General features: G+C 40.6%; 1 protein-coding gene across 1 annotated transcript in view; it reads left to right on the top strand.

Annotated features, from left to right (window-relative positions):
* The window catches only part of LOC144643643 (uncharacterized), a 93,243-nt gene that overhangs the window by 22,057 nt on the left and 52,084 nt on the right, over positions 1-19,102 (top strand). The window lies entirely within an intron of this gene.

Below are 19,102 nucleotides of genomic sequence, written 5' to 3'. Positions count from 1 at the left end.
TGTCTGTCGAATCTGCTAGAACACCATTCGCGACAAATACTGTTCCAGTCGCTCAAAATAGCGATCGATGTTCGTCGAGTCTGGATGAAACTTTTCCTTTTTGCCTAGACTCGGCATTATCCGGTCCTCGTCGCCAGAATGTTATGTTTTCGAGAGAGGAATGGAAACAACAACAACAACACACAAGATGGCCGAACTCAAAACTGTATTGTAGAACGTGTACAAGATCGCGGGCTCACATCTGGGCAATACGTGAACCATAACAGAGGGCCTACAGGGTTGCTTTGCGCTTATTGGCTAATACCTGTCACGTGTTGTTTTTTCTTGGATTGATTAGCTTAGACAAAACTATTCAATTTTTCTTAAATTGGACAGTTTGTGCATTTAAACTGAAAGTCGTAATTGAAACTATCCAAATTTAATCTCAAATTGGACAGTTCTCAGAAATAAAGGAAAAATAGTTGCGCTGACAATATAGGATTTACTGACAGCTGTATAACTGGAAGCTAAAAACCAACACATCAGTGGATCGATGTTACAAGTGCATGCTCAACATAACACACACATTATTTTTAACTACATTAAAGGAGTGTATATGCAATTAAACTGAGAAACGACTGTTTCAATGCTCTGATTGCATTCTATTGGTAGATTGTATGAATGCCTCTGTCCCATGCACTGCGCAAGAGCTAGGATTAACACACGGAGATTTTGAAGATGATAGCGAGTCGCAGCACAAGGACATTCAGGAAGTTCTAGAAGAAGTCAGTGCTGCTCCGCCAAGAGAATGCTTTCTGACGTGGAAGTCTAAAGCAAAAAGCAAAAAGAACACTTTCGAGCAAGAACCAAGGTAAGCCATCAACAAAACACAAAGAACCCTTACAGTCAGTTCTTGTGGTTAGAGTAATATGATACTTTCTAAGCGTTGACCGTACAAATTTTCTTTTTTCCAAACAAAGTTAACAAGTATAAGTACATGACTAGACTTTGATATGATACGTTTGTGTCGAGATACCTCATGATTGTCATGTGATTACTTTATTGTTACGCAATGGGCTTCCCTGTTGTGTGACATTCGGGTTGGCGATCTCATTAAACGAATCAGTTCTAATGTCCGCAATCTCCTGAGTCTTTACAAGCCTTGAGTACACAAATCGTTACATGGTGGCAGCGACGGGATCGAACCTTCGTCTAGATACCTTAGTGGAACATTGTTAAAGAATGGCGACATCACATTTGCCGCCACCTCCGTCGCTTGAAATTCACGATGCAAACGCGGCCGAGAAATGGAAGAAATTCGAACTAGCGTGGAGAAACTATGCTTTAGCTACAGAGCTGAGCGAAAAGGACGAGAAAATCCAAGTTGCCACTCTACTAACAGTGATAGGCGAGGAGGCTCGAGAAGTGTATTCAACGTTTACAGATTGGGCGCGCGCGGGCGACAAAGAGAAAATTGAGCCAGTCTTGACGAAGTTCGCCACGTACTGCAAACCGCAACAAAATGTACCCTTCGAGCGTTACAGATTCAACCGCAGGGTGCAAGAACCTGGAGAATCCTACGATCAATACAGAACGGCACTACGCAAGCTAGCCGAGGGTTGTAGCTTCGATACAATTACGCCAGAAGAACTTCTTCGAGATCGTCTGGTATTTGGAATAAGAGATGCAAAGGTTCGAAGACAGCTGTTACGCGAAACGAATCTAACGCTGAAGAAAACAGACGAGATTTGCCGCACATCAGAGAGCACAGCCGAGCAGATGAAAGTTGTCGAAGAAAATCCCGAAACAAAGCAAGTGAACGCCGTAAATCATCCGAGCAAGAGAGAACCTCGTGCAAGCGGCGAAAGAAATGGTTTCAGGTTTCAGTCAGCACAAAAAGACAACAACGCCGCTACAAAGGAATGCGGGAACTATGGAAAAGCACACGACTTGAAGAGGAGAGAAAGCTGTCCAGCATTTAGAAGAAGATGTGCTAAGTGTGGAAAATACAATCATTTCGCAGCCATGTGCATGAGCGGAGCGTGGGCCGATAGAAACAAAAACAGCCAAACAGCAAGAGTTGTTGACCTCGAGGAAACCGAAGACACCGAGTGTGACGAAATTTATTGCATCTCCGATATCGTTGCAATACAGCTCGATGATTCTCAGCTAGTAACTCTCAAGCTGAAGTCGGGGAACTTTTTACGTTTCCAACCAGACACAGGCGCTCAATGCAACGTTATTCCTGTACATCTTTACAAGAAAGCGACCAAAGACGTCACCCTCGAGCATGTGAAGCAATATCAGACAGCGATCGTAGCGTATGGTGGCTCGAAAATTCCTGTAGTAAGCGAAGTTCAAATTCACGTCTGTCGTGGTGACTACCAGGGCTTTCTCGACTGTAAACTGGTAGACAGTACCGAAATACGGCCGCTCTTGGGAAGAAAAGCATGTATTGAAATGAAGATTATCAAGTACATGGACAATGATGAACTACGTAAACCGAACACTGGGAGTTTCCCTGTTTACACTTTAGACAGCACAAAAGGCGAGGTAACAAACCAATCTCCCCTCTCCAAAGAAGACCTCCTCCGAAAGTATCCCAAAGTCTTCAGAGGAAATGTTGGCCAGATGGAAGGTGAATATCGCATCAGAATTGACAGTGAAGCAGACCCAGTGCAGAATGCACCCCGCCGGGTGCCAGTGGCATTGAGAGACAAGCTCAAGGAGACATTAAATGAACTTCAGCAGCAAGACATCATCACAGCCGTGACAACCCCTACAGCCTGGATTAACTCAATGGTTGTAGTACCCAAGGCAAATGGTAAGTTACGAATTTGCCTGGATCCGAAGGACCTGAATCGAGCAATCCTTCGCGAACATTACCCCCTCCCCACCATTGAGGACGTCGCTACACGCCTTCACGGGACTAAAGTTTTCACAAAGTTAGATGTTCGCAGTGGATTCTGGCATGTTGTGTTAGACGAGAAGTCATCATACCTTACCACATTCCAAACACCCTTTGGACGTTTCCGGTGGAAAAGAATGCCTTTTGGAATTAGCTCGGCCCCAGAAGTATTCCAGCGACGAATGCATGAACTTATTGAAGGTCTGCAGGGTGTGGAGGTCATCGCAGATGACTTTGTGGTTGTTGGATTTGGACACACCCATCTGGAAGCCGTTCACGACCATGACCAGAGCCTTATGGCATTTCTACAGCGTTGCGAAGCCCAAGGAGTCGTCCTTAACACAGAGAAGTTCACCCTCAGGCAGAAAGAGGTGCCGTTCATTGGTCACATAGCCACAGATGAAGGTTTGCGCGTAGACCCATCCAAAGTCAGAGCCATAATTGAGATGCCTGCTCCCACAGACGAAGCTGGAGTACAGAGGCTGTTAGGTCTAGCACAATACCTAAGCAAGTTCTTGCCGCATCTCTCCGATATAACCAAGCCACTGCGAGAGCTGACTCAAAACGACGTGGTTTGGCTGTGGGAAAGTCCCCAACAGACAGCGTTGGACACATTAAAGAAAGCCGTCACCACTATACCGGTGCTTCGGTACTACAATTTGAAGGAAGAAGTCACAATTCAGTGTGATGCTTTGCAATCTGGATTAGGAGCAGCGTTGACACAAAACGGCCAGCCAGTGGCTTACGCATCTCGGGCACTTACACCTGCAGAAACTAGGTATGCCCAAATTGAGAAAGAGATGTTAGCAATCGTGTTTGCCTGTAACAAGTTCGAGGCATACATATTTGGCCGTGACATGGTTACGATCGAAACTGACCACAAGCCATTGGAGAACATTGCACTCAAACCTCTCCATTCAGCACCTAAACGTTTGCAACGCATGCTGATGAAAACACAGAAGTACAACCTGAGAATCAACTACAAGAAAGCAAAAGAGATGTTCTTAGCAGACACCCTTAGTAGAGCATACCTCCCTGAAGTCAATTCCTGTCACTTCTCACAAGAGCTAGAGGACATTGACCACAGAATCTTACTCCCTGTAAGCAAAGCACGCTGGCAGCAAATTAAACATGCGTCAGCGGACGATCCAGTGTTACAGCAACTACGCCAGACCATACAGAATGGTTGGCCAGGTACCCGGAAGGAAACCCCAGAATGTCTGTACCCATATTTCGACTTTCGTGATGAATTGACAGTCCAGGGGGATCTCGTTTTCAAAGGGCAGCAGTTGGTAGTTCTAGCAGCTTTACGGAAGGAACTCATGGCCGTCACACACGCCTCTCACATAGGCATTGAAGGTTGCATCCGGAGAGCTCGAGATACCCTCTACTGGCCTCGTATGGCTACAGAACTAAAGGAGTATGTATCCAAGTGTGATGTCTGCCTCGCACATCGAAGTGCTCCTGGCAAAGAACCTCTACTGCCACATGAAATGGTGGCGCGACCATGGTCAAAGTTGGCTGCAGATCTCTGTGAACTGGACGGCCGTACATTGTTAGTAATTACAGACTACTACAGCAACTTCATTGAAGTAGCCCGCATTAACTCTGTGACATCCAGAAGTGTTATTAAAGAGATGAAAAAGGTTTTCGCAAGATATGGTATCCCATATGTCCTTGTTACGGACAATGGTGCACAATTTGCATCAGCTGAATTCGCAGCCTTCGCAGAAACCTGGTCTTTTGAGCACAACACGTCGTCGCCTCGCTACCCACAATCCAATGGAAAGGCTGAGAATGCTGTTCAGACGGTCAAGCGCCTCTTCAAAAAGTGTAAAGCATCCGGTCAGTCTGAGTACCTTGCCCTACTTGATTGGCGAAATACACCAAAAGAAGGTGTTGGAACCAGTCCAGCACAACGCCTCTTCGGTCGCCGTTGCAAGACCTTGTTGCCGGTGTCCGGTACATTGCTTCAGCCACGACACTCGACAGAAGGAGAAACCAGAGCCATGATGGGCATGAAGCGGCGGCAGCAGCATTTCTACAACAGCCACACTAAGCCACTCCAGCCAATCGCAACTGGACAATCTGTGCGTATGCGACTGCCAGGGAACACCACATGGACGGCAGGCACCTGTGTCGGTGAGGCTGGTCCGCGAAGCTATAAAGTGCAGATCGGCGATTCTGTTTAAAGACGGAACCGCCGTCAACTGATCATGTCAGATGAAGCTCCAAACAAGGATAACCAGCAGGTGGACCCTGACCTGACCCTGACAGTCCCAGGGTAACAGAACCAGGCCACACACACACCCAGTCAGGAAACATCCCCTTCCAGTGAGCCTGCGGAAGCGCCAATGCCGCAGAGCTCTTCGGCCCTTCCCAGCCCCCGCAGGTCCAGCCGGAGCTGTCACCCCCCATCTTGGATGAATGATTATGTTACACCTTGATTTAGATGCAGATGTGAACATTTAGCATTTATTGATTAGCAACAATGACATTGAGCATTTATTGATTAGCAGCTATGACATAGAACATTGGACACTGATTAGCAGCAATGACATTGAACATTGGACTATATTTAGGGAATGTCGAAATATTTAGTAACTTTGTTTTGTTCTTCATTTTGTATAAGAGGAAGTGTGTGTTGAGATGCCTCATGATTGTCATGTGATTACTTTATTGTTACGCAATGGGCTTCCCTGTTGTGTGACATTCGGGTTGGCGATCTCATTAAACGAATCAGTTCTAATGTGCGCAATCTCCTGAGTCTTTACAAGCCTTGAGTACACAAATCGTTACAACGTTATGCTAGCTTTTCCAATTAATTTCATTTGTCCAAGGTACAATAGGCCATTTAGTATTTAGCGCTTTCATCTCTAAATAAAAGAGTTGACTGACTGATTGACTGACTGACTTACTTACTTACTTACAGTTACCAGCCGCCGGCTGGCACAGACGTGGAGCAAATTGTTGTTCGTGAGATGCCACACCCGAATGATCCCGTGAAAAACCTGATCATCTGCATGAGTGACCTTCATCTTGACTCACAGTGGAGTGAAGGAATTAAGGAACGACTGGCTACATTTTTGAAACAACTTGAAATCATGGCAAAGGTTAGCGAGCCGCAATATTAAGTATCCGTTACAAGTGAGAGAGGTTATTTAATATTGTGAGATATTCCCATGCAGAAAACAAATATTTGTAATTTTATAACGGGTCGTCGGTGAACTGCAAGCTGTAAACAATGTTTTGTCCTCATACTAAAAGATCAAGAGATACTCTCCAATTCCCCTACTGGAGGACAACGATCAGAATTATTTAACACGGGAGTTGAAGGTTTTGTTAAGAGATCAAATAATGTCTGGTTTCTAGTTTGGAAAAATAAAATGATGAGATGATGATGATGGTGATGGAGATAAGGATTTTAATGATGAAAATGACGAAGATGATAATGACAATGATGATGAATATCGTTGACACTATTGTGAATTTGTCTCTTTTTTGTTTTAAGGATACTCTCAATACGCTGATATTACTTGGAGATGTTTTTGAAATGTGGCTGGATCCTTTCACTGTTTCTCCACAATCGAATCACGAACGAAAGGCCAAATGGAAGCAAAACGAAGTTTGCTCTCTATTCATCAGCTCCGTTCGAAAGATGGCCGAAGAAGATGACGTCAAAGTTTTCTACATCCGGGGAAATCATGACCACGAAATGGACGCCGGGACAGTCCGAGATCTGTTTGGCCCTAACGTAGAGTTCATACCGGGAACTCTCATCTTTGTCATCGATAGCGATGATGGAAAACAGTATCGAGTGCGGTTTGCGCACGGCCATGACTGGGATGTCTTTAACACGTACTCCGTGACAGAACCCAGTGACGAGCTTTGCGGCAAGCCTATTGGTTATTACGTTGCACGTGCAGCTGCCACGTCTGACACATTAATGGGTGGAGTACTGCAGGTAAGTTACATTTCTATTTCTGGCTTGTTTATGTGATACTTTTCAACGCTACCATTTCCGGTTGTTTAATTTGAAACAATTTTTCTACTCGCACTTGTTAGATCGGTGGTTTTCAGTGTCACGCAACTGTAACGCCGCAAAAAAAATCCAAAACTATTGAATCTAAAAAAATCAAGAATATTACAGGTTGTAGAAAATAACTTGATAAACTACTTGTCCAAGTCTCAGGTCTGTAAGGTATTCAGTAGTCGAGTTATCCGTCAAAATGTTCCACTTAACAAATAGATTCCATTTTGCCGTACGTCTGTTCAGTTATAGATCACAGATGACGTCAAAATGTGGCATGAACAAAAAAGTGGCCCACGAGCCGCTAAGCGAGTGGGTCACTGATGCTCATACCACATTTTGACGTCTTCTGCGATCTATAACTGAACAGACCCACGGCAAAATGGAATCTATTTGTTTTATACAATAACACAATACTTCAGTACACTTCAGTATAAGCAATGCCGCTACCGGTGAGCTAAAGGTGTTTTCATTTCACGATAAAGTTTCCGTAACCACGATGCACTGCTAAACCGATTAAATAAACAGAAAAATGGAAAATTGAAAGTCAATTAAAAAAGCTAACTTTTATTCCATTTGGAAAGTTGTTCAAATCTGTAAGCATCAACCTAAGCGTTCAACCGCCATTCATTTGTTTCCCGTGGCGTCGTCCAACTGTACAACATCGGTCAAACACTTTCATACAGATTTCGGTAATTTCCCGAATAATTCACTGTCTTCTTCAAGCTTGTTTAGCCCAGCTAAATGCTTCGAAAGGTAAACGATGCTTGGGGTATTATTTCCCACTGTAGATTTGTAATTAAGCTCAACTTTTTTGTTTTGTTGTGGCCCTGCGAATTTGAAAAACTTTGCCGACAACTCTGATTTGGACTATGAATTCTGATCACGCGCGCGAGTCACACCACCCCGTGACGTCATCTGTGCGTCTGTACTCAAATAGAGGACAGGCATCAACCAATCGCAACGCGCGCAATAGCTCGGTTATTGTATAAACAAATTTAGAGAGCACAGTATGGAAACACCATGTTGGTGCCTTTACTGTGGGGCACTAACATGACGGCCGGAAATCAATGAAAACATCTGGAGTTCACTTCTACTACAAAAAGCGGTCAGTTCACCCCCATGGACAAGTAAACATTCACGTAAACACTTTTCACAAAACGTCAACTGTTCAAATTGTTAAAAAGCACAGGATGAGACATTTTTTTAAGCATACGTGACAGCCGTCAGGCGGCCATCTTTCATGTCGTGTGACGTGAAACTCCAAAATTCAAAATGCTCTATGTTAAAGACGGCGGATGCTATCGAGTTAAAAACCTTTAACAATATATATATTAAGGACGTCTAATAGCCAGTCAAGGATAAAAACCCTGGGGTCTTGCGATTCTGGATTTTGGGATTTTGACGTCACGTGAAAACCAAGAACTAGGAAAAACAAGAACTAAGAGATGATTATAACCAGCTCGGTGTTACGCGCCTTGTTAGTTATCTACCAGTTCACATTAAAAGCGCACTCGTGGAATATTCGATAGTAATGGGTGTGGTTTTGTATCACTGTCCAATATGCCTTTATGTTTTGTTTGCTGAGCTTTTTCGGTCCCAAAAACGTATACAAAATGCTCTAGCTATGTTTATAAACCAAAACACTAGGCGCTCGGATTTTGGCAGTTGACAGCTCACATGTTGCAAACTTTTTAAAATACTCATTCCAAAATAACTACAATGTTTTAATCAGAATAAAGTTGAAGTTTCCTCTTCGATTCGTAATCCTACGTTAATGTCAATTAGTACACATGTACAGCGTGAACTACAATGTATAATGTTCCCTATTTATGGTGTACAGATTCTCCGTTCCGTTACTCGAACCATGCTGAAGGGGCTACACCGTGACGTCATCGGTTCCTCCATTATTGAGTTGCTTGCAAAGAAGTCTCCACAGAGAAGATTCACAGAGTCGCTGATAGAGGCTGCACTCCAGAGAGATGTCTTCCTGAATGAGCACATTCTTTTGGAAGGAGGAAAGTCTATCAAAATGACAAATCTCCTAAACTCCAGATACTTTAAACGCACGGTTGAGAAGGTAAAAGACTAAGCTAAATACCAAAACTGAAGTATTCCTTAAACTAACAACAGCTATACATATTCTGTTTACTGGAAGCCACACATTTCTTTGTTGTTGGTTGTGAGAATTTGCTGGTAGATCAAGCCACTGTCCTAAGGTTAATGGATTATTCTGTCCGTCCATAATGCGATGATATTATCAGTAGAACTCGGTCGTTAGTATAAAGAAAGCGAGGGAAAGGAACTACACCCCCGAAAAACAGCGTACTGTCAACTAATCAAAACGTTTTGGTTTTGCATTTGTAATAAAAAAATAAATAAATGAATGAATGAATGAATGAATGAATGAATGAACGAACGAATGAATCTATGAATCAATGAATGAGTGAGTGAGTGAGTGAGTGAGTGAATGAATGAATGAATGAATGAATGAATGAGTGAAAAAAAGAAAGAACGAAAAAAAGAAAGAAGAAAGAAAGAAAGAATGAATGAATGAATGAATGAATGAATGAATGAATGAATAAATGAATGAATGAATGAATGAATAAATGAAGGAAGGAAGGAAGGAAGGAAGGAAGGAAGGAAAGAATGAATGTATGGATGAATGAATGAATGAATGAATGAATGAATGAATGAATGAATGAATGAATGAATGAATGAATGAATGAATGAATGAATGAATGAATGAATGAATGAATGAATAGATGAATGAACAGGAAATTGCAGTAACGTTTCCACACTGACAGTGGCTCGTTATCTACTATTTCCAGATTGAAATGGAATTTGGAAGTGCTGATTATTAAGGAGGAAGAAAAAAGGAAGAACCAGGGAAAAAACCTTTGGAGCAATGTTCATTAAGTACTTATTTTTTGCTGTTTTTGTCCAGTTTGGTTCGAGTGATGCCTTCAGTCTGCTAAAAGGTGTTCTTGGTGATTTTAAAGACTTTGCGTCTCGATGTGGCGAGGACGTGGTAGTACTAGGTCATACTCACGATTGGCGCGGGGAGACGATCAAAAGCAGAATCGGCAAACTGATTTACGTCAACACTGGATCATGGATTGATTATGCACATGAGGTAATAAAAATATGAAACTGCCAGTTGGTTCCCCTTACTATACGCCCAGCACCATATTGCTTATATCGACAAATTTCTTTTAATACCCACCAACTATGGTGCTATTAACATAATATCAATCCCAGAGATTTTAAGTAAGTGCTTAAGATCTCCCTTCTTTAGCGCACATTTAAAAGCTATTTCATTTCCTTCACAGTTTTCCTACGCGAAAATCGTCCCTCCAAGAAAGTCCAAGCCAGGATTTGTTGAAATAAAACACGACCCACTTAATTCCAAGAAAGTGGCGTAAACTGTAAACTGAAAGTGGCGTAAAGTGTCGTCTTCGCAACTGGCTCATGTAGATGTATAGCATGTTATTATGACTACGAAAGCATAGCTTCTGAAGAATGAAAACTGCATCTAGCTGTTTTGACTTTAAGGTGGCTGAACACAGTTTCAAATTTCTCTTTCCTGTGAATCTGTAAAAATCTTTGTGTCGGTGTGTAAGAAATGCTGGAATCCAATAGAAACGAGCCTTTTTAAATTGTTATTCTCTTGAGGCTTTGAGATCCCAATAAAATGTTGTGCGTGGGCAGTAAATGAGAAGTTGCGATTGAGCGTTTTATTGTCTTTTACGCTACAATTTCTAAAGAACCAGAAATTAGAATAATAGAAAATGTTAGAAGGGTGTAGTTTAGAAAACAAGAAAAACTGATGATCAAAATAAAATCTGAATTTTTCTGAATTTTTTTGTTGACATTGCGTGAAAACTAAAAAAGAAGAAAAATTACTGTTTCAGTGTTTAAACAGACTTTTGCCGCGTTTTTGTTCGCAAATGATGAAAGAAATGTAATGACTAAATTTTCTTTGATCGTAAAAATCTTTTTATTTTTTGTTTGGAAAACTGTGTTCAGCCACCATGAAATGAGAGCTTGGTTAACCAGTTGATGTCGCTTTTTTTAAAATATTGTCAAACCTAGCTTACTTTAATTCCCTGAATCAAATCAAATCAAAATCAAATCAAATTTTATTTACACACGTGGCACTTAGGAGTACATACAGTTCTCGTTAGAATGTGTACGTGTGAAAAAATAAACAATTTATATAAATAGAAATAAAAAAGTATATTTAAAATTCTCTAAAACGTTAAAAATTATCATCGATATTTACAATTAATATTTACAAGTAAAAAATTAAAACATACAATAATTTAAATGTCGCAAATTACAGGTTAAAAAGGTACTTAAATTTAAGCCATATAGGCCTTAAGATAACTTAAACTAACTTTAATATTACAGAGCATCGTAGGACTCTCAAAACACAATCATACTGAAACATAAGCTAAAACGACTGTGAATCCAGGGACAAATATCCAACACTCGCTTTTCTGAGTCATCCCACTTTAGTAAAGTATCACGCGGATACAAGTCTACCTCCAACATGGCTGGCTAACTGAAACTGTTCCACGCTTTTCCTATTATAATAAAATGTAATAACATACAACTTTAATTAGATACAGTCGAACCTCCGTAAGCGGACACCCTTGGGTCCAGAAAAACTGTCTACTTATATATATTAGGAGAGGTGTCCGCTCATGAAAATTTTTATTACAACAAATTTATAAAGTTCTTGTTTGTGGCTGGAACAATGCTGCTTAGAGTAGGTGTCCGCCTACGAGGGGGTGCCATTGTGCTTTTAGACTGTAACTGGTTTGCTCCTGGAAGGGCAAAGAGGTTAAGGTATGGAAAGGCAAAGAAAACTTTATTCAAACATGGTGCCAATTTATAATACATGCTTTAACAATAGATTCATTACTTAACTAAGTTAAATTAATCTATACAAGATTGTACTAAAACCTATCAGGGGCGGATCCAGGATTTTTCAAAGGGGGGTGGCTGTTTACCAATATTTTTGTTTACTATATTGTTCAAGCCCCAGTTTTTTATGGGGGAAGGAGAGGGGGTTTCAGGCTTTTAGGCAGTTTTTTGAAAGGCCCATATTTCATGGAGTCGTAGGCTCCATCCCCCTAGGGGGGTCTGGGGCATGCCCCCCCTCAGAAAATTTTGAAAAGTTAAAGCCTCTTAAACGTGATTTCCGCGATTCTGAGCAGCTTTAAACAGCTTTCAACTAAGTTATTAAAGCGCTGTTTTTCCTTGGTAATTTGGCAAAATATTCTTTCCTCAACTTACCTTGAATTATATTTCGGAGAAAAACTCTAGTTCTAATAAAATGAACAGTGGTTGAAATTTAAAGTTGACAGGCCACGAACTTACAGGAAAGAGCAGATATGCGTTTTTTTGGCTCACCCACGTGCGTGGAAATTTTTTGTCCTTGTCAAATTGGCCTGGGGACAACTTTGGCGATATTGCTTGCTTGTGAAATCGCTTCGATGCGAAAAAACGGTAAGAAAACTCGCTTAAAGATGTAAATGGAGAAGAAAATCATCCAACAAGGCTAAAACAACTCTTGAAAGCTAAAAGGGATCTTATTTTTTAAAATTATACACACGTTTTGTTACATTAAAGGGACTGTGTCACGAATTTTAGCCAAATTTAGGCATTGGAAATGGGCATCAAATTCGGCGAAACATAAAAATAATCTCTTAAAAGTGAAGGAAGATTTTAATGACACAGCAAATGCAAAAGAAGGTAGGATGGCCAATAGTGACGAAGATTGAAACGGATGGCGATATGGGTTTTTGAAATACTGTTGGGCTGAACAGTTTTCAAAGTTAATCTCGTTTGTTTGTTGCTTTACATCATAACGCCTGGGAGACAAATTTGGTTGTAATAAAGCTATAGTTTTGTCATTTAGATCCCAAGAAGTAATTTCTTTACAAAAACTAAGTTCCATACGTAAAACAGGCTGTCGAAAATCTCGTATTTTGGAAAAATGGCCGTCCTTAACTCTGAACGGCCGCCTGACAATGAAAGGTGGATGGACATTGTCCTTGTTTTCTATTTTATTATGTTTATTTTCATTTTTCTGGTGGATCAAGGGGGGTGGCTAGCCACCCAATCCACCCCCCCCTGGATCCGCCCCTGCCTATAAAAAACTATCCTTTATTAACTATCATCGAATACGATAGGGATCATAATGAGATAAGTGTGGACTGTATCTTAACGCTCAAAGCCAAGCTGTTCCAGAGAACAGAACCTCGATATTGATAAACTTCGTTTGCCTGCTTTGGTACTCGGTACTCGATCTTTTTAATTTCTTAGATTATGTGTTACTATAAAGACGAGTCGGAGAAAGATTGTGGAGAGTCTTTAACAGAATAATTGCAAGTTGCTTTGAACGGCTTCGCTCCAGACAATCCCAACCAAGGTCACCGAGTGAAATGGAAGATCAGCTAAGATCCTAAGATTTAAGTCAGAGAAAGTGATTAAACGTGCAGCCCTATTTTGGAGATTTTGGGGTCTCGCAGACTGACACACGCCTGTTTTGTCCCATACGGAGCTTAAATAATCAAGGTATTGTCGGATAAGAGCCTTATAGATCAAAATAAGATTAGAGTCTAACGGGGAACCAAGTTTCTGACACGTTTGATAGCCCCGATGCCGGCGGATGCTTTTTTTAAATATTGCCAATATAGGAGTCTCACGATAAGCTCTCATTCAAATCAAAGAAGCTGAAAGCAGACCTTTCTTCTTTTAAAAAACACTGGGCAGTTTGCATAGACTCGGGCATTTGGAACCATATTTGCATTACGAAATCACTTTTCGTTAATTTGAAAAGTTATACAGTCAGGGAAGATTGTGAATTAATTTTCATAGTAGATACATACATAACCATAGCTTAGACTATTGATAGCTTTGACAACACTGTTTACGGATCTTTCCTCGCAGAGTTAATGCAGACAAAATTGACGCGTTTTACGTTAAATTGTGTCATGTAACAGGGATTTCTTGTCATTAAATAACTGCACTTGTTGCTTAATTCAAAAAAACCTTATTGTCAATATTAAAGAAGACATTTGACCAAGTTTGTGTTTACCTGTTTACTGTTAGTTCTCACTTCCCTGAGGACAACCACCACAAATTCCTCAAACATTTCCTATTTTGAGCTTAAGGGCACTTGATCCACCAGAAGTACCGATACGACTTTGAAATGTAAAGCACGAAAAAACTGACTTTGCAGGTTTGGCTCCACTGATTGCATTCTTGTGACATAAAATGTATCAAATAACTCTAACTTAGGTCGTTCGAGTGGCAGTCCCGCCTTTTCTTACTACAGTATACACAAACCGCGCCAAAGTTTTAGCTTGCAAATCAATACATTTAAAGACAGACACGTTATGTGTACAATAGTTTGGAGTGCGAAGAGTACAAAGAATGTAGGAAGATTAGAACACACATGTCTTTCAAAGAGAACAAAGTTAGCAAGTGTAAGATAATAAAAATGTGGTAGAGATGCTAAAAACGAACACGATAAAATTGTAAACGCTCATGCGAGTGTATCAATCAATTGCCCACCTGTTCATGTTTTGTTAGCTTGTTTTGATATATATTTAAGGACTTTCAATGAAAATCTATTTTGTGGATTCGTATTGTCAGCAAAAATATCTGAGAGATCTCAATTGAAGAGATAATTTGGAAAGAAATATTAATTGCTCTGGTAACTATATAGTTTCAAGTTTTAACTCCAGAACGAATTTTTGTCGTAACATTTGTAATATAGTTGGACTGTGATAAAAGCGTTTGCACTATCTGAACAAGAAAGGTTCTACTCATCGTGCTCATGATCATGTCGAAGTAACACCTACAGCTGTGAATTGCATGGTTAATTTTACTGGTACTTATTTCAGGACCTGTTTATATTGAGAAGAGTTGTCCCGAGCCATCTTTTGCTGAGCGTTTATATGATAAAAGTTGTCCCTGTTGACCGAGCTAAAACGTGGCCCGCTCGGTTCAAAAGACTGACGAGAGTTGTTTCAAAGCATCCAATATCACCTTTTCTAACATCAGGAACGACCAACTGTTTATATGGAAAAAAGTTGAGCTCTCCAGGTCACCCTACCTTTAAAGCGAGTGACTCTCCACCTACGGTCACCCTGCCCCTAAAGCCAACTTTAATTTGCAATTTCTCATATAAACGACTCACTCCCTTGCCCGGGGTGGCTCGTTATGGAGGGTAACCCTCCTACCAGGGACAACTTTTCTCCATATTATAAACAGGCCCTCAGTTGAGTTTATTTTATGAATGTGCCGACAAAACGGTCAAGCTGATCTGAATATATGACACCTTGATGGTTTATTTTAGGATCGATGTGAAAGTTTTTTTCGCACGTTATTACCATCAACCCCCTCATAAGCAAAGTATTCGGTTAGAACGGTTTTCACGTTGACACCTCACACGATCTCGTGGGCGTAGTGTTGTAAAAGACTGCTTTCTTGAAGGCGCTCAAAAGGTAACGCTTGTGAATACTGATTTGTTTACAAGCACTAAAAGCCACACAAGTTTGATTTTACTTAACTTGTGAAAAGATCCGCCGTAAAGGTATCGATTAGATCATTCCTACACCTGTTAGTACATACATAGCTACATAGCATTCTATTTACAAAGCTTTTGTAATAAGATTCCACATCATAACTTTCACAGTAGGCCTTTGCTTCCCTAGCTATGCGCAAGTGTGTATGCGGTCTGTTTAGTCTGACAGCCATCATCTTATGTCTTCGGTTACTACAAGGAGATTTTTCTGCCGTGCGTTTTCATAGCGGTCTAAAAATAACCAGGCGTGTCTTGAGCTATGCCTTTTTACCCTGACTGTTGTAAAATTAACATCGAAAGGTTCTGAAGGAAACAAAATGAGCTGAGCTACAACTCGGCAGCACTTGTTCTTATAAAGTGAATTTTCTTGATTCTCCGGAAAGTTTGGTTTTTCACTAGTGAAAATACGGTTTCCTTCAAAAGTCAATGAAATATCAATTAAAATGAGAGACTTAATTCAAATTAAAATGTCCAAAATATATAATTTGAAAAATAATTTAGTGGTGTTGTGAATTATTTTCATAGTACGTTCATGTATAGCTGCAACATGACCTTCACTGGTCTTCTTACTAACTAATTCAGTTTTGCCTCTTTATCATACAAATTAGGATGAGTTCGAACATTAGTGGACAGGGTCTAAAAGATCAATAACACTCTGGTTAGTTTCCATCAAGACATTACGAAGCTGATTTTATCTTGCGGAAAAACTGTTTTCCCATTTGGGTTATTGACAAGATTATTCACTATATCTCCAAAAAAATGACTTCTACAAATGTGTAGATTGACTCACTCAAATCAGGCAAAACGTCTGCATAACATGTGTTGGCTGAATTTAGAGTCGCCCAGATTAAATTAAGACAACTACTCAAACGGTATTGCAAAACTGATCTAACCCATATTAAGTTAGTGTATTCTGCATTTAAGTTTAGAAACATGTTTAGCGTAAAAGATACAGTGCCGCAGAGTCTCCGTTCGCGTGTCATTTATAAATTCACATGTGCTGGCTGTAATGCCTGCTACATTGATGAGACCACTACCCACATCTCATTCTATACACTATAATGGTGTTCATTACTATTCAAAACACTTTGAAGACATTTATTTTAGTCGTCCAGACACATTTTGCACGTTTCAATGCTCATCTTACAGTGTCTCATGTTACGACGTAATCATAGTGCATGTCTCTTTACGACGTAATCTCAGAAACATTGTCGAATGTTTATTTGATGTCTTCTGAATGAAGCACTTTGATCTATTACGTCGTACACACCACGGTGTAATTTGACCATGCTCGGACTATTAGACAAATACTGAACAAGGTCAGTTTATTTACTAAATAGTTAACTGCGATTTGTTTCATCAAAGAAAGTAGCAAGAAGCTAGATATAAAATATATGCCTAATTTTTTTTAATTTTTTAATCCTAATGTACTAATGTGCGTGTTGTAACATTAAGTTTAAGTAAACAGTATTATACGTAGTTAATAAAAACTGCTGGTCCTACTTCTTATTCACCTTGTCAATAGCCGTATTTCTCCCCGCGATGCTTGACAACACTGATGTTTTTACTGTTTGCAACATTACGGGCTCTAGGTTGCTCTTGACTGCGAGCGAGAACCCATTCCACAAGGCAAAGCTTTCGCAGTACCCACAAAATGAAAAATATATAAAATATAAATAAGATCTAACTTGAATAAATCGGCTTGATTTTGTAACCGAACTGTTGGCGGTCATTGATGCACAGACTGAATTTGCATTGAAATTTATTTAATTTATTTAATTTACGTCGTGTTATAATGAACTGTACTTTTTTCCGCGATCGAAAAATCAGTTTTTTTTTACCTAACGTTTTTGCCCTGAAGGTCGCGGAACTTAGTTTTAAACGACTGTTTACAACATTTTTTGCAATATTTTTATTCAAGACATTTTTCTGCAACTTCGCGACTTTTAGAGCCGGCGCGAAAGGGAAATCGTGGGATCTCGCGTCCGTAATTACGACGCAAAAAGAACTGTTAGCTATCACAGAAAGTAACTCCAGGGCTATGCTGGCTGCGAACTTGGCCCCAGATATTCAACCATGCCACACTGATCAAGGGGTAGAGGCCTGACAAAAAACAGTCTTCGCCCTCCTGGCCGTAAAGCCCATGCACCCCCTAAAAACCCAAAGACTACTGAGAAGCTAGTGTGGTTGAATGGAAATTCCATGCACATACAGTTCTGTTTCTTGATATCAAAAGCAAACTTACCTTTCGGCCCAAGAGGTTTTTCTGTAAGACTTTAACTTATTGTTTGAAACGCGCTCCTCGTATCCCTTGCCTGGCGTTTCCAGGGATACGAGGGGGCGGGAGGGGGGGGGGGGTGGAGGGTGGCAGTTGCTCGTTTGTCCTCCCTGTTTTCCTTCTCTTAACACTTTAGATCCTAACAACGCATATTTGCGTTGAAAATACCAGCAGTAATTAAAAAATCTGCAGCTTTCACATATCTGGACACATGATAGTAACGAACCCTCGTTATGGCAAAGTGATAATTTTCAAAGCTTTAAAAGCCAACTAACTGACTACAGCTCTAGATTTCCGTTGTATATGGTTGTTTGTTCTGCAGCAAATCCGAAAATGCCCGTTTTCTACTTCATGGGACAACAACAGAAAACGCACATCTTTGTCTGTAATTTTTTTAATGAAAAAATAATTCCGAATCCAAAAGTGTACATTTGCAGCAAACTTCAAACCTATTTCTTTCCGTTCACTAAGAAAACTTCTCATCAATCTTTCAGCAGACTGAGCAATTACCATTCGATTAGAGCAATGCTTGCAAACCTGTAATTTCCTTATTGGTGACCGAAAGGAATGCCTGGGTAATACAGCCGTTTCGGCGAAATGCAAGTCCACTCACCTCTATTTCATACATTTTTATAAGTGTCGAGCCACCCAATCCTACCAGCGATATACTGCACCGAACGCATTCTTTGGAAGTCAAAAGTTGTCCAAATTGCCTTGGCAGGTCTCGGAATCCATCTACAGAACGGCCAGAGAGACAACTTAACTCATGAACCACCATGTTTCGATACAAATGTTTATGGCGTTCCAATCATCGTCACAATGAAAATTTGAGCCCTCAGTGTTTTGAAACAGCACACATTTTTACTTGAACTTCTTATATGCAATCACGAAATTCGACAGATTAGCTTAAGCCCAGAAAACTGCTTTAAAAATACCAGAACCTTAGGATTTGAAGGGTTAATAATGACGAAATGCAGCGGCACCTGGAGGTGTTCGAGATTGAAAAAAGTTTTCCGATTTTAACCGCCAAGTATTTTTAGTCATTATCTATCGCACTCTAAGGACTGCGTACGTTCTTACTGCGGCAGAAAAGTCTCTGACACCCTAGCTTGTTCCAGGCCGCTCGGTTACGCAGTTGAGAGCAGCGCGAAAAACGGCGAGCGAAAAAAATAATAAGTGGACGGATGTGTTGGGTTTTTTTTTCACTCGCTGTTCTTGGCGCTTATCCCGTTTTTCGCGCTGTTCTCCAACTAACCGAATGCCTGGAACACGCTTTTACACCCAGCGAACCACGGGAAACTA

This window comes from Oculina patagonica, chromosome 2 (assembly GCF_052425735.1).
Source record: "Oculina patagonica isolate OP01 chromosome 2, crgOcupat, whole genome shotgun sequence".
Taxonomy (NCBI): domain Eukaryota; kingdom Metazoa; phylum Cnidaria; class Anthozoa; order Scleractinia; family Oculinidae; genus Oculina; species Oculina patagonica.
This window is presented reverse-complemented; position numbering and strand designations above follow the sequence as displayed.